Below are 15,965 nucleotides of genomic sequence, written 5' to 3'. Positions count from 1 at the left end.
GTGGCAGGATGCCATGGAACTTGCAGGTTCTGCTCCCGTTCCCAGCTTTAAGTCTTTTTTTTTTTTTTTTTTGCCAAATACGTGTTCACAGTGAGATCAAAACGAGCGCGGTGCCTCCTGGTGCCGGGTAATTCCTCGGCAGGTGCTGGAGCCCAGCCTCGCTCCTGCTATCTGATGGGACCACTCCTGCTGTGTTCTCCACCCTTCCAAACAAAAACTACAGCTACAAACGGTACTTAAATCCTGAGAAAGCCTTGTCTCAGTTAGCTCCGTGCTGAGTGTCTTCAAAGACAGCCGTGATTGGAACACGCGGCGGCCGCTGCGATTCTCTCCGGGAGAGGCAGACACCACACCTCATTCCTCCACCTGCTCCTGGGTCGGGGAGCATGGCCTGCAGACACAATCCCAGACAGTGGTGCTGCACGGGGATAAAGGCACATGGGCTGCTGCGCCTCCAGATGAGTGTTCCCAGCCCTCACCCGTGTCTCCGCACCGAGGCGTGAGGTGGAGAAACGTGAGTGTGTGGCCAGGGAAGGGTTGCTGGTGGATCTGGCTGGGTGAGGACTTGCTGGCGTTCCAAACAGGAGAGCGTGTCTCCCTGCTGGGGGCTAAGAGTTGTGGCAGAGCAATGGTTTCGGTTTTCTGGGTTCCTGGTCCTTCCCTCCAGCAGGTGTTGTCCTCTCGCCGCTCACGTGGCTCTGGCAGAAGGTGGGAACCCATCTTCTCTGGGTGTTTTGGGAGACAAGGTTGGTTGATGTCATCCTGTAAAGAGGTGAGGGTGTCACAAATTGGGGTGGGACTTGGCAATGGGACAGAGGCTCCATTTGCTTCTTTTTGAGTTCTGGTTTCTCTGCTTACAGGAGAGACCCAATGCTGAAGCAGGAAGGAACCTGATGAAATCTTCTGCTTTTGTCTTTGGATATGGGTAAAAATCAGGCTCCTGTTGTCCTCAGTGGCCAGCTGAGGCAGTCCTCGAAGCCAGGCTGAAATGGGCAGGGGCTGTACCTTCAGTGAGGAAGGGAAACCAAAGCCACTGTGGACTCTGAGAGGTCTCAGATCCCCTCTTGGCTTCTCTGTGGGGGTGTTTGTTCTGAGCAAAGAGAACCCTGCAGAGAGGTGAGGGGCTCAACTAGAGTGAGGCATCAAAGCTGCTACTCTCTTGCTGCTCCTGGTCACAGTCTGGGTTGTGCTGGGTTGTAAGCTGGTGATCCAGGCAGGACCAGGGGTATGAGCAGGCCTTTCTGGCAGGGCATTTGTGACTTTGTCCAGCACATTCATTCAAGAGATGGGACCCTTGCTGCTTCCAGCAGTTCCCCAGGATGGAGCATGGAAGGTGGGTGCCGTGTCGCTCTCCAGGTGGTGATGGAGAGCAGGGGGGTGGAAGGCTGTGTCCAGTTCTGTGGCTGTGGCACAGTGCATCCGTCTCTGCCCAGCTGGTCCTGTGCTTTTGTGGCACAACCGTCCCCCTTCCTCCCAACCACATCCGTTTCTGGAGTCCCCCTGGATCTGGTTTTCCCTGGGTGTTTGTCTTCATGCAGCCTTTTGGCCAGGAGGTGTGTTTAACTGGACCACACATCCGCTTCCTGGAGAGCTCAGTGCTCCCCCTGCTCTGCTGGCAGTGGAGGGAAAACGCCCCTGAGAGCCAAAAAACCTCGTTCCCCGTGTGCCCAGGCAGGAGCGGGCTGGGACAGCGCCGGGGCACGAGCGGCTGCCTGGCGCTGCTGTTCCCTGGCGCTGCTGTTCCCTGGCGCTGCTGTTCCCTGGCGCTGCTGTTCCCCTGCGCGCTGCCTGTTCCTGGCGCTGCTGATCCCTGGCGCTGCTGATCCCTGGCGCTGCGGTTCCCTGGCACAGCTCCCGCTCGGATTGGTGCTGGTTTGTGTTACAGCGCCGGGGTCGTCCCGACCAGAGCATCTCTGCCGGTGCAGGGGAGCTGCGCGAAAGCATCTGCACCTCCCGCAGAGCCTCCGGCGTGCGGGGTTCCAGCGGGACGCTCGGGGCTCTCCCGACACATCCCATTAGGTGGCAATGCAGCCTGTGCCTCGGAGCAGCCCCGCGGGATGACGGCAGCCAGAAACGGCTTCAGGCCCCGTGGGGAAAGAAGGCTTCGGTGGCCAAGGCTCCTGGGTATGTGGAAAAGGCTCGCAAACCTGTGCTTTTAACTCTGTTTCGGACCCTGGGATTCCCATGCCCCTGGCTCTGAGTTGCCCTGTAGCACGTGGTGGCTGTGGCCATCCCTGGGCCACGCAGGTTCTCTTTGCAAGTGCTTTGGCCTCTGTGTCCACGCTGGTGTTCCCTGTTTGCCTTATTCCATGTCGTTTCCAAGGCAGAGAAAGCACCCAAGTGGCACTGGGGCAAGAGGGGCACTGAGCATCTTCTCTGGGCAGCTCCTATTCCTCTGCCTGCCTTACAGACCACCTCAGGCTCCTGCTCTCCATCCTCTCAGCAGACTTTCCCAGGCCTACAGAGGACAGAGGAGACACCTGCAATGCCCTTGGCCTCAAGCTCTTGCTCAAGAAATGTGGGAGTAAAGAGCTCACCTGGCCAAGTGCTGGCCTGCAGCCAGGGGACTTCCCAGGATGACCACTGGGCCAGACAGCAGGATTGCTCATGGACCTCAGCATCACCTGTGGGAGTGCCCTGTGCGCTGGTGGAGAGGAGATGCCTGAATTTCAAACAGGAGTTGAGGTGAAAGCACAGGGCTGGAGGCTCCGTGGGTCCCCCGGCAGGGATTAGGGGAGCACTGGACACTCCTCCCAGTCCCCACTGTGCGTGCTGGGTGCCCCCACGGGCAGCCCTGTGCTCCAGCCCCCCTTCTCCTGGGCTCCAGTGGGTCGTGCATCCCATGACCTGCCTCTCCCATGTAACTGGGATGTTATCTGGAGATTGGAAAGCACTCGGGTCCAGACCTCGGAACAGAGCAGCGTTAATGGCAGCCCAGCCGAGGGGAATGAAGTAATATTAAAGTGTGATATTTCATTGCTCTGTAATTAACTTCAGCTGCTTTCAAGCTGCAACAAATTACCCTCAAAGCCCGTTTTTGTACCGAGGAGAACTTTGAACTGCGTTACCAGCCCTGGTGTCTGGGAGGGAGCGGGGAGGCTGCTCCTGCTGTCTGTGGCTGCAGCTCCGTGTGTGGTTTGGGTTGCAATGGTGTGGCCCAAACCAGCCCCAGGCCGGGTGTGCCCAAACAAAGGCAGAGGTTGTGTGTTGGGGCTGGAATTAACCCCTGCAAGGGAGAGCCCCAGGGGTGGGAAACTACCACAGCGTCCCAGGAGAGCCTTCAGCTCCACCCTGCTTGACTTTTCTGCTGGGAGATATCCTGGGGCACCCCCGGGACTGCTACAGCCAGAGGCGGGTGTGCCCCGTGTGGTGCCTCAAAGGCTTTGGGTACATGTGACCATTCCCAGGGCTTCCAAAATGCTGTGTGCAAGTTAATGCAGGGCCTGAAACTTCAACCAGCTTGTTGGAGAGAAAATTCAGCTGAGCTGCATGTTAGAAGCCAACTGGCTGGTTCAGCAAAGACCTGGGGATCCCATCATTTTCGGGAGCCACTGACGCCCTTGAGTGGCGCAAAACACAGCTCTGCGTTTCCCAGCAGGACCCCTCCTGCTTCAGCTCCCTAAATACTTGGAGAATACACTCTAGCACTTGTTTGCATTTACTTTGCATCTTCTCTCTCCAGCAGGAGCCATGGAGCTGGTCCCGTGCAGCCCAGGCCTGGGAATGTGGCCCAGGCTCCTGCCACACGCCCGATGGCGCTGCGGGATTTCCAGGCACAGGGGCTGCCTGGGCTGGTGGTGCCAAGCCCTCCTCATCCTGGAGAAGCTGCTCTGGAAGAGCAGGACTGCAGCAGCTTGTCTGGGATGCCTCAACCAGGGGCAGCTTAATTACCCTTGATAAATTCATGAGATCATAAAACCAAAGGAAGATGGGAAGTGTTCCTGCTCAGCCCTCGTTGCCGATGGGATGCAAGGCAGGCACACTTGGAACTGGTCTGAGCAGATTAAGCTCAGCATCCAGAGGAACTGCAGAGACAACATGTGCTCTGAAGAGGTGGAGAGCAATCTTCCCAGCTCTGCAGTGTTATCCAGGGATGTGCTCTTCCCTTTGGAGACCTCCAGGGCAGCTGGGGGCTGGGGAGCTGTGGCACAGGTCCCACATGTTTGCCATGTGGGTCCCTTGCCCATCTCTGGGGGAACTGATTCTTCCTGATCTCCGAGGAGAGGTCTCAGCATTCTCCCATGTCCTGGGGAAGGGCTGGCTGTCCCCTTGGATGTGCTTGGGAGAGGAGGAGGGAACTGTGGCTGGTCTGGACCTCTCTGCCCCTCTTCATGTGCCTACCAAGGGGGTGGTCAGAGGAGTTTGAAGAGCTGCTCTGTTTCTGTGGATGATGTTGGGGGATGAAAATCCCTGATCTGGATGTGTTAGAGAGGCAAGCAGACCTTCTACCCAAATTCCCAGGGAGAAAGCCAGCAGCCTGGATTCCACTGTGCCACCCTGCTCCTGCCTGGGATGGCTCAGTCCCAGCCTGGGGCCCCAGCAGCCCTGTTCCACCAGCTGCAGTGGGGTTCCAACCCCTGGGCATGGCATAGGAGGGGTCACAAGGAGCCCGATCCATGGGCAAGAAACTTAAAAAAGAGAGGGAAGCTTCCACCTCTGTTTCCTGCCGTGCTGGTGGAGCAGTGCTTGAGCACAGCCTGGTGCCTCGGGCAGGAGATGTGAAGCAGTGACACATGGCTTAGCTTTAATTACCCTTAATTACCCAAACCCATCCACCTGGGTCAAAATCTGGGGCAGGTGCATCCCAGTGGGACAAGGGAACAGGGAGACTGGGCAGTGCCCTGATGGAGCTGCCCTTCCCAGGAAAGCCATGTGGTTTGGATCCCGCTGGGAGTGCTGCAGCCCCAGCCTTATCACCTTCACTAGGCTGAGTGGAGTGAGTTAATGATGGGATTCATCACAGAGCAATCCAAGGGGCAGCAGTGGATCCAAGTGCTTTCCATTCGGTGATGCACATCCAAACCTTAATGGAAGCTGACAGCCTGACCCTGGGACCGTGCTCTGGCCAAATACAATCAGCCTGATAGTTCCCTGGAGAAAGCAGCCATGGCTTTAATGTGTCTTCTCAAAACATTTGTCTCATCAGCTTAAAAGGAGAAGCCCAACCTGCAGAGGTGCAGAGCTGGGGTTGTCTGACCTCCCCTCTCTTCCCCAGCTCTGCAGCGCACGGTGGTGCAGCTTGAAAAGCCTCAGCCTGGGAATGTGCTGGAATGGCTCAATCCAGCAAGGAAAGCTCCACCAGCATCCCCAATCCTCTCCAGGCTGTGCTCTCAAGTCGGCATCGCTGGTACCCAAGGGAAGAATTAACATACTGTGAGTACTAATAAGGAAACTTCAGTAATTGAAGGTGTTTGGAGGCTTTTATTGGCATATTTGGTTTTGGAGGTAATATTTTACTGCACCAGCTCTTCCTCTGCTCTAAACCTTTCCCTGCCTTCTCCCTCTGCAGTTTAAAAGGGAAGCATGTTTTATTCCAAGTTCCCAGCACAAGTCTCCATCTCTCTTGCCAACTGTACTTCTATTAAAAAAATCTCGACATTGCCCCTCAAGCAAAAGATCAAACCTTTGATATAAAACGAGACTGGGAAGAAGAGTTGAGCTTTCCAAGCCCTAGTTTCATCCTGACTGACTGTGTATTCCTATCTTCATGTTTTCCCACCTCCTCCTGGTTTTGATAATCAAGCCCACTACTGCTGTAGGTCCATTTATTGCATCAGGGAAGGACTGAGCCAGGCCTGGGCCTCGAGCCACTCCTGCTCATGCCATCCAAAGAGGCTGGGATGTGGGCTGAGCTGCAGGTGCCCTCACACCTGATCCCAGCACCTGGTTGCACAGAGAGATTGTGGACTCCAACCCTGGAAGGGTTCAAGGCCAGGTTGGACGGGGCTTGGAGAAACCTGGGATAGTGGGAGGAATTGGATGGGATTTAAGGTCCCTTCCAACCCAAACCCTTTCATGATTCCATGGTTCGAATGATGGCTGCAGCTCCTTGCAGGCCAGGTGCAGAAATGAGGAGCCAAGATCTTCCCAGTAATAACACGAATGGGTACAAGGAAAATCTTCCAGGAGTGGCTGGAAGGAGAGAATCCTGATAGCCATCCTTGCGGTGAGAGTGCTGGTTGCCACTGTGGCTAGCAAAGGATTCTTACTGACTCCTCAGCTGGTGCCAGGATCCTCAGGGAAAGCTGCAGGAAGTCCTGGAGCCCTCATCCAGGCTGCTCCCTAGAACCTGTTCCCAGAAAAGGTGGTCTCTCCTCGGGAAGTCTTCTCCAACGTGGTCCCTGATGGACAAAACAGCCCGAGTGGTTTCTGGGGCTCACATGTGGCTCACCCATTGAGCTTTCCCATTTCTAATGTAGTTTATTTTTTGCTCTGGATAATCCAGTATCCAAGGTCGGCTCAGCAGTTGTTTGATCCCACAAGTCCCTTGGCCCCATCATATGACATTGAGTTCCTCGAGGCAAATTGTGTGAAAAGATGCTTTTTTTTCCCCCTCCCCACTTCTGAATTTACTGTCCCTTCATCCCTGCTGAATGCCCCGTTGTTTGCAGAGCCTGAATACGAGCTCTGTCCCCGGGACCGGGATGGCCCCATCCACTGGGCACCTCAAAGATGCTTTTCCTGAATGTGCTGGTTTTCAGAAGAGCCCTCCAAGGCAGGGCAATTACTGTGGCTTTGTGCATCGACCTTCCTCCAGAGGATGGCCCAAGAGGAAGATGGGGATGGTGGCACTGAGTGGACCCACTGGGAGGGGGGAGGGAAGCCAGGCAGCTCTAGTGGGAAGAGCTCTGAACCCCTCTTTGTGCTGCTGGAGCAGTGACCCCATCTGTCCTCTGCCCTCTCCTCAGTGCAAGCGCTGTGGGAGCGCCTGGGAACCCCTGGCAGAGAGGGGGCTGGGGATGATGAGGCTGGAATTGTGTTCATTCCCTCCTGGGCCCTTTCCAGGACTGCTCTCTCCCCTTTGCTTTTCATCCTGCTCTATCTGTTCCCCAGCCCTGGGAGTGTCCAAGGCCAGGTTGGACAGGGCTTGGAACAACCTGGGCTGGTGGAAGGTGTCCCTGCCCATGGCAGGGGGTGGGACTGGATGAGCTTTAAGGTCCCTTCCAACCCAAACCCTTCTATGATGGCTGGGGGACAAGCCATGGCATGGGATGAGGACCCCCTTCCCCATCCAGAGCCTGGCAGTGCCACCCAGCTCACCACCAGCAACCCCACAACTCACCTGGGAATTGCTGCACAAGGACAGCAAGGACACAAGGACATTTTCCATCTCCATGTGTGTCACCCCCAGATGTGGGGAATGGGGAGTGTCCCCTGAGTCACTAGAGGTCCATGTCACACTGGCTGGGCTCTGGAGCCTGCTCCTCTCCAGGGGACTGGGACCATGCTCACAGCCTCCTGCACCTTCAGAAAATCCCAGAATGGTTTGGGTTGGGAGGGACCTTAAAATCCACGTCATTCCAATCCCTGCCGTGGGCAGGGGCACCTTCCACTAGACCAGGTTGCACCTTCTGCAGGCAGGAGCAGATGCTGGCAGGGAGACTCAGGTGGGAGAGGATGGTGCTGTGGACACCTTCACTGCCTCTGCTCTCCTCTCCTTGGCACTCCAGGACCCAAACCTGGCAAAACTCACTCATCAGCATCAGAAGCAAATGACTTGGAAGCATCCAGGTAAAACTGCAACTCTTTTGGTCTTTGGGGCTTTGTTTTGTTTGCTTGATCTTACAACTCCCTAACACTTTTGTGTTGGAATCACAGCAGTTATCATATCTTCCTTATCACTGCTGCAGAGGAAAGCTAAAAGCAACCTGTTCCTCCATAGCTTGTGCCACAAGGATCCTCCAGATCCACAAGTATCCTGCCAAAACAGGTCTGACCAAAGCACTTCAGAGACCAGATCTCTGTTGGAGTTCACTGCAGCACCTCCACAGCCCTCCCCGACCAGCCCCCTATTCCCACTGTAGATGGAGGACAGCAGGCACCCACTGGGGAGGATGTTGGTGACAACTGGGAAGCCCTGAAATCAGAGAGATCTGTGGGGCAGGACCTTGTGTGTGACCCACCCCACATGCCAAGACAGCGGGTGGAGTGGTCACTCTTCCCTCCCAGGGTCCTATCCCTGCATCCTGCTTGCTGTGAGCGAGCTGTCTGAAGGAACAGGAATTGCTGCCAGGTTAGGAGGTATTTCTCACCCCCATGAAAACAAACAGGGCTGATTTGTTCCCAATTTGCTCGTCCATGGGAGCTGCAAAGCTTTGCCTGCGTGGGGTGGGAGCCGGGAGTTTGGCTCCGTTTGATCGCGTGCTCTCCTGCCCCAGCTTCAAAGATCTCTTTGCTTTTCCACTCCCTTTTATGTCCCATCTCTTGAAGTTCCAGTCCTGCACGAAGGCACAAACCCAGGACAGCTGAAGGCTTCCAAATGCAATTATTTTCCAAAGCATTTCAATAAATTAGCAGCTCGTTTCTTTGCCAGACAGCACTTCCCTTCCCATTGACCCACGTCTGTGCAGCCTGCAGTGTGCCTTGGACCTTTATCCTCCGGGATGTCAGCCTGGGAGGACGGAGCTGGGCACTCTTAGCTGTGATTCAGACCTGGACTGGGACTCCAGAAGGGTTGGCATGAGCATCTGCAGATATATATTTTTTTAATAGCCATTTATTTATTAAACTACTTTGGAGTCTGATTCACTCGCTCTGTTCGATATTTATTGGTGCTTCACCTGCCTCGAACTGGGAGCACTTTGATTAATGGATTTGCCTTTCCTGGAACCGTGTCCCAACATCAGCTCATCAGCATCCTCAGCCAAAGCACCACTCTTGCAAATCAAGGATGGCAAGGAGAAAAACCCCAAGCAGGGCTTGCCCGGGGGCAGGACAGTGACCCACCCACCCAGCTTCCCAATTCAGAACTCGGATAAGGGATTCCAAGTGACTGAAAGCTCTGTTTAATACAGGGATTAATTTCTTCCCAATGTCTTATCTAACTCTGCCCTCTGGCAGTGGGAAGCCATTCCCTCTTGTCCTGGCACTCCATGCCCATGTCCAAAGTCCCTCCACAGCTCTCTTGGAGCCCCTTTAGGTCTCTCATCCCCATCCTATCCCACCACAGGCTAAAAGGACTTGGGTGCACAAGGATTGGGGCAATGGCAGTGTAGGAAAGAGCCTGGGAATACCAGCTAAAGGTGAGCTGCTGTCATTGCATGAACACGAACCACCCAGCCTGAGATCAAGCTGGGATTTTCCCTGAAAATGCTTCTCTGTGGTAGAGAGAGGCGGCATTTAGCAAAGGCGGTTTTGGGACACATCTATATTGAATGTCTAGATGTTGCTATGGAGAAGCTGGATGGAGGCCACCAGGAAAAAGGAGGCTCAGGGGGGACCTTCTCACTGTCTACAACTCCCTGACAGGAGGGGGGAGCCAGAGGGGGTCGGGCTCTGCTCCCAGGGAACAAGGGACAGGACCAGAGGGAAGGAACAGCCTCAAGTTGCACCGGGGGGGTTTAGATTGGATATTGGGGAAAATTTCTTCACCAAAAGGACAGTCAGGGGTTGGATCAGTCTGCTCAGGGCAGTGGTGGAGTCACCATCCCTGAAATGCACAAAAGCCACGTGGATGTGGCACCTGGGGATGTGGGTTGTGGTGGCCTTGGCAGTGCTGGGTTAGGGGTTGGGCTCAATGAGCTGAGAGAGCTTTTCCAACCTTAGTGATTCTGTGATTCCATGAAATAGCACCTGGCTGAAAAGGAACCAGGGAGATATTCCTGGGGGGCTTCCTGCTTGCCCAGGTGCCTGGTGCTGGATTTTGGTGTGGGCTGGACTCCCAGGGCAGGGCCATCCATGGAAGGGTGATGCTGGGTCTGCCCTGGTGCCCCCTGGGGAGGTGGGTTATGAGGGGGGCCCTGCAGTGACAAGGAGATGTACCCACAGCTGTGCCCTCTGCATGGGGAGCTTTTCTTTTAAAATAATGGCCAACAAAAAAAAAAATCCCTGTCACTTAACAAAAATATTTCAGGCCTTTTGGGTTTTTCCCTGTGATTAAGTCTAATGAGAAGAGACAGCAGAGGCTTTATCAGTATCTGCTCACTGATTCCAGCTTTGCCTCTGTGGTGACAAGAGATCTAATACTGTTATTCCCCAGCAAGGACTTCATGCAATGTGAGCGGGGCCCTGACAGCCGAGCTGCATCCCAGCCCTCCCTGAAGTATGGAGTGGTGGGGGAAATAAAACAGCAGGATAAACTGGGATGGAGGAAAGTATCTGAACCTTGACAGCATTGCCATGGTAACGGGGGACCTGCCAGTGCATGCTGCAGGCTGGCACGGGGGGCAAAGTGGCACCGTGGGCACCGTGACACGCTGTTATCCAGGATGGACTGGGATGGAGAGGCTGCGTTTTCCCTTATGGAAGTCAGCAGCAGCCTTGGGATGATGCTCTGGGAGCCAATGGCAAGGTGAGAGGCAGCTCTGGGACATGAGAGTCTCTTGAGCGAGGTCCAACCTCCTCTGCCTCCCCTTCCCCCTCCTCACCCACAGTCCCAGCGCCGCTTCCAGAGCAGCTGCTGCTGGCTGGACCACACAGCCATGGGGGAGGTTAGTCATGCTGGTGGGAAGCAGCGATTCCCCTTTGGCAAAACACACCAAGGCTCAAGGCTATGTTTGCATTTCCCCTAAGGAGCGAAGCCCAGACCTTTGCCCATGGCTCAGCCCAACCAAAAACATCCCCGGGGCCACAGCATCCGCTGGGCAGCGTCCTCCCTGCCCAGGGGTGTTCACAGCCCTGGCCAAAGCAGCTCCTGATCGTCCCGATCCCCTCTCCCAGCTGCTTGGCTTGAAGGCAGGGCCAGGCAGAGAAGGCTCTGCCCCAGAGGGGCCTTTTGCCTTCCTGTGGCCAAACCGTGGGTCCAGCACGGGGAGGGGCAGCTCTGAGGGTCCCTCAGGGTGGGGTGGGAGCGTGTTTGGGTGGGGGTGTCTCCGGCAGGGAGGCGCCGTGGGCAGCAGGGTGGGTTGGGAACAACAGCTGTGGGCCGGGAGCAGTGCTGGGAGCAAGGATTGATGGAAGGGTGCTGTGCTGTCCTTCCCAGCAGTGTGTTTGCCCCCAGCCCTGCCCAGCTGCAGGGGCAGGACGTGCCCTTCCAGCCGCGCAGCCACGTGAGAGGCGGCGGAGGAAAGACGGGCTAAAAATAAACCTGGGTAAAAATAGCCCCACGTGTGCTCGCCTTCCAGGCGAAACGAGGGGAAGTTTCATCTGAAGCGAAGAAAACCACACTGAAATTTCCCTTCCCAGCTCATCCTCTGGGAAGTGGGACCTGTCTCCAGGCAGGGGAGAAGCGCTTGGTCCAGTACGGCCCCTGGGAGATGGGGGAAGTGGGGAAGGAGGGCTGAAGTGAGCTCTGGCAGCACATCTGGGCTGATGTTTGCAGCACTGCAGCTCCGCTGCTGTGGAAGGAGCAGTTCCCCCTCCCAGCTGGAGTTGGGTCTGGCAGAGCCTGGCAGCTGCATCACCCCCAGGTAACCACTTCTGTTTGAGGGGCAAAGAGAGAAGCTCCCATGCCCAGCACCCGAGGGCATCCAGGCAGCTGTCGGCTGAGCTTTGAAGTGCAGCAGAAGCTGCTCTGTCCTGAATACAGGCAGTTATTTCTCACCCAAACAGGGCAAGGGGGGAAAAAACCCTGCTACAGAGCTGAAACTGGGGTGGCTCCTTGGGAGTTTCACACAGGGAGATGCCTAATCTGGATTAATGATGTCACAGGGCTGGGACTCCATCTCAACCCGTGCTAATCCACCAAATATGTCAGTGCACCTCTCCCCTCTGCGTTGCTGCCTCCCTCTCCTGCAGTTTCTCTTAGCAGAGGGAATTTCTCTCCTTTCTGCCCAGCTGAGCTCTCTGGTGCTTAGGCAATGCCTCTGGGCTGACCTAACTACAAGGACACAGAAAGATTCATCCTTATTGCAGCAACGGGGAAAAAATGTTGATGGTATTATGATGGAAAGCCAACCCCACCTAAATTTGTGCATGGCCCCAGTGCACTGGGAGGTTCTCCTGGGCTGGAGGAGCAGACAGCTGGGACTGTGAGTGCTGCCCAGGGCTCATCTCTGCCTGCTGACACCACCAGCAGGGTGTTCAAAAATCCAGGCAGAGTTCCCGTCCCAGATCCACTCGTGCCAGGTTTGTGTTTTCCAAGGGTTGTTTCCTAGGTATTTCTGTTAAGCAGAGATCCTCAGAAGGGCTGGGCAGGGAGCTGTGGGGATACCCTGAGTGTCCTCAGCCTCAGGCTTTCCCAGGACAAGCTGTGGAGGGGCTCCTCCTGCCCCAGCTATGATGCAGATGCCTCCAGCTCCTTCATAGGTATTTGGGTCCCATCTAAAGCCAGTTTGGAGGTCCTCCTGCCCTGAGACCTGATGGAAGTTTATCAAACCTAACCAGAGTCTGAACTCAACTTTTCCTCTTCCAATCTGTTCTTTATGGGCTTGGTTGCATTTTAGGAGCTCAATAAAAACAATTGTTAAAACTGAAACAGAAGAAAAAAAATGGTCATTACAACACATTCCAGGCTGGCACATGTTAGGAATGTTCTTAATTAATAGCGTGGTGGGAAGGAAAACGAAAGGGAAATGTTAAAGGAAGACTGTGGGCAGAGGTAGAGGAGGAGCCCCACGAAGGGAGATGTCCACAAAGTCTCTCCTACCACACAGCCTCCAAATTGCTCCCAGGAGAGGACTGTGGAGCCAAACCTGGATCAACCCCCGGTGCTGATCCAAGCTGTGGCAGGATAGGATGCCTTGGCAGTGCCAGTGTTGGATGAAGAAAGGACAGGAGCAGAGAAGATGATGAACCTGCCAGGCTCTCCTGCCTTTTAGTTTCTGACCAAAACCATATTTCTCTGTGACAGGAGGCAAGACAAATCACAGCGCCCAAGAAGGCTCAGTACCTGTGTTAGACAACTCCTGGCCAGCTGTGGTGAGATCCTGAGGCTGTGCTTGCCACAGAAAGGGCTGTCAGGCACTGGCACAGGCTGCCCAGGGCAGTGGTGGGGTCACCATCCCTGGAAGCATTCCAAAGGTGTGTGGATGTGGCACCTGGGCACTGTGGTGGTGGTGCTGGGCTGATGGTTGGACTTGATAATCTTAGAGGTCTTTTCCAACCTTAAGGATTCCGGGATTCTCAAAGGGCCTTTCTGGATCGTGCTGGATGGCGACAAGGTCTGGTGGAATCCAGATGAGTTCAGACAGAGCCAGTTTATCAACACCCCCCCTCACAGGGAGCTCCCGATGCCGTTACACAAGGCTGGCAGACCTCGGCCTTTCAGGCTGGAAAGGTGCTCCCCATCCCTTCATTTATCTTACAGGTGCAAAGGAAGGAGGAGAAATGGGGAAAAGCTCCTTTGCCACCTCGTTCCTCACCTTTTATTAGGATAATCTTCCTTTCACTGGTTTTGTTTTGTGTTGGTGTTTTGTTTTTTTTTTTTTCACGCTGTCGGTCTTTGCTTTGTTTGCTTGGAGAGAGCGCTGGCACACACTCCAGGAAATTAGCTCTTAACTAAAGGCATTTATGTAATTGGGGAGGGCGGGGGAGGTGTGTGCGCGCTGACTCTGTGGAAGTTCAGTCCACAAAAACAAACCTCGCAAACTCCACTTGGTTCTGATTAAGGAGGATAAATCTGTCAGTGAGAGGCTAAATTTACCGAGAGTGTGACCTCCTGCTCCTCGCCCCACCAGCCATGGTCAGGCTGCGTTTATTTCTGTTGGGCGAGCTCCAGGAAGCACCGGGAGGGGAAAAACAATCCCCAGAAATGCGAAAAATGTGGAACGAAATGGGGGCGGCAGGAGGAAGAGTGGGGGGAGCGAAGATGGAGCGACCAATAGCGACACGATGGGTGCGATTTCGGCTCTTGTGCTGCTGGAATAAGAAAGCCCGAGATGCACAGGACTGATGAGGAGCGGCTGAGGGAGCTGGGGGGGCACAACCTGGAGAAAAGGAGGCTCAGGGGGGACCTTCTGGCTCTGCAACTCCCTGACAGGAGGGGGGAGCCAGGGGGGGTCGGGCTCTGCTCCCAGGGAACAAGGGACAGGAGCAGAGGGAACGGCCTCCAGCTGTGCCAGGCAGGTTTAAATTGGATATTAGGGAAAAATTCTTCACCAAAAGGGCAGTCAGGGATTGGCAGGGGCTGCCCAGTGCAGTGGTGGACTCCCCATTCCTGGAGGCATTCAAATGATGTGAGGATGTGGCACTTGGGAGCAGGTTTTAGTGATGGGCTTGGCAGTGCTGAGGGAATGGTGGACTCGATGGTCTTAGAGGGCTTTTCCAACCAGAGATTCCCAGCTGCACTAGGACTGAGGAACCACAGCATGGCAATGGCAGTTCCCCCCCCAAATCATGTAAGCTGTGGTATCCCCAGCTCACATGGAGCAAAGCCTCCTGGAATCACTTTCCCATGGGCCCACAAAGGTGCCTGTCTATCCCTGGAAGTGTCCAAAGCCAGGCTGGAGCAACCTGGCCTAGTGGAAGGTATCCCTGCCCATGGCAGGGGTCAAAGCAAGATGATCTTTAAGGTCCCTTCCGACCCAAACCTTATCTGGGCTACCACGACACTCATCCCTTCGGTTGGCTCAGCAGGAAATAAGCTGGTTACCTCCTGGATCAAAGTAGCTAAGAACAGAGCTTTCCAGCAGATCAGTGAGGGCCAGAGCACGTGCTTTCCATCCACATGGTGGCCAGCACCTTGGCCTCTCCAGAAAGCACAGCCCTGCTGAGGAGAATGTCTCTAGGACACCACCATGGATGGCTCATGGACTGGAGCAATCCCTCTCTGACATGCAAGAGATGGATGCGTGCTTGAGATTGCATTATCAACTCATCTCTCCCATTCTCTTTGATTAATCAAGAAGTCCCTGACACCCTTTGGCCATGAATCAGAAAACAGACCCACTTGGTTCTAGTTTTAGCCCTGTAAAACAATGTTTTTTACGGAAGAAGTGCCAGGAGAAGGGGGGAAAGTTGCTTGGATGGTTGTTGGCAAACAGAGACCTCTCACTTCCAAGTTTTTGCTCCTGGAACTGTTTGAACTGCCTGATCCCTTCAGAATTTTGGGGGTATCAGAGCTGAGAAAGCCATACTGGTGCTAGCAGGGAGGTTTGGCCCTGGGAGAGCCCGTCACATGTTGCTGAACTGCTGCAGGACATGGTTGGTGACAATCAGGTAGCACTGTGACATCTAAACCCCACCATTCCCGTAACTCAGCAGGAGGAGCCCAAAGGAGATGTCAGAAAACCAAACAAACAACTGGATGCAGTTGCTCAGTTGGTGTAAATCGATGTGGTGCCCTTGGATTTGCTGGAGCCAGGTGGATTTCTGCCAGGTGAGGACTGGGCTCTGCTGTCAGAGCATCCCTGCTCCAGTAGCTCTGGCTCTCTCCAACAGTCCGTGCAATCTATACAACAAGGACGTGGTTTTTTAACACGCTTTGCAGCTGCCAAAATAAACCCTGTCTAAGATACAGACCAAAAAGGCATTAACAATATTGGCATGTGCTCTGGCTGCTGCGTTTCCTCCCACTATCCCAAGCTGGACCTTGATAAGCCTGATGTCTTTGTCACTTAACTCTGCCTCCTCCTAAATGAGCTCTCCACTGAAACTGGGTTCCTGGCTGTGGGACAGCAGGGCAGCTGCACTGGTGGACATCCTTTAAGAAGTTATTCCAGGGAGAGCTGCTTTCATCCGTGACAGGAGGTAAGGACAGGCAGATCCAGACCCTGCCTGAAAAGGGAGGTTTCCTGGAGCTCACAGGGAGGTTTCCTGGAGTTATCACAGAAAGATAGAACCACAGGATGCTTTGGGTTGAAGGGGACCTTTAAGACTGTCTCATTCCTCCCACCCTGCTGTGGGCAGGGACACCTTCCACTAGCCCA

This window comes from Manacus vitellinus, unplaced genomic scaffold, assembly GCF_001715985.3.
Source record: "Manacus vitellinus isolate BGI_N305 unplaced genomic scaffold, ASM171598v3 scaffold_71_pilon, whole genome shotgun sequence".
NCBI lineage: Eukaryota > Metazoa > Chordata > Aves > Passeriformes > Pipridae > Manacus > Manacus vitellinus.
This window is presented reverse-complemented; position numbering follows the sequence as displayed.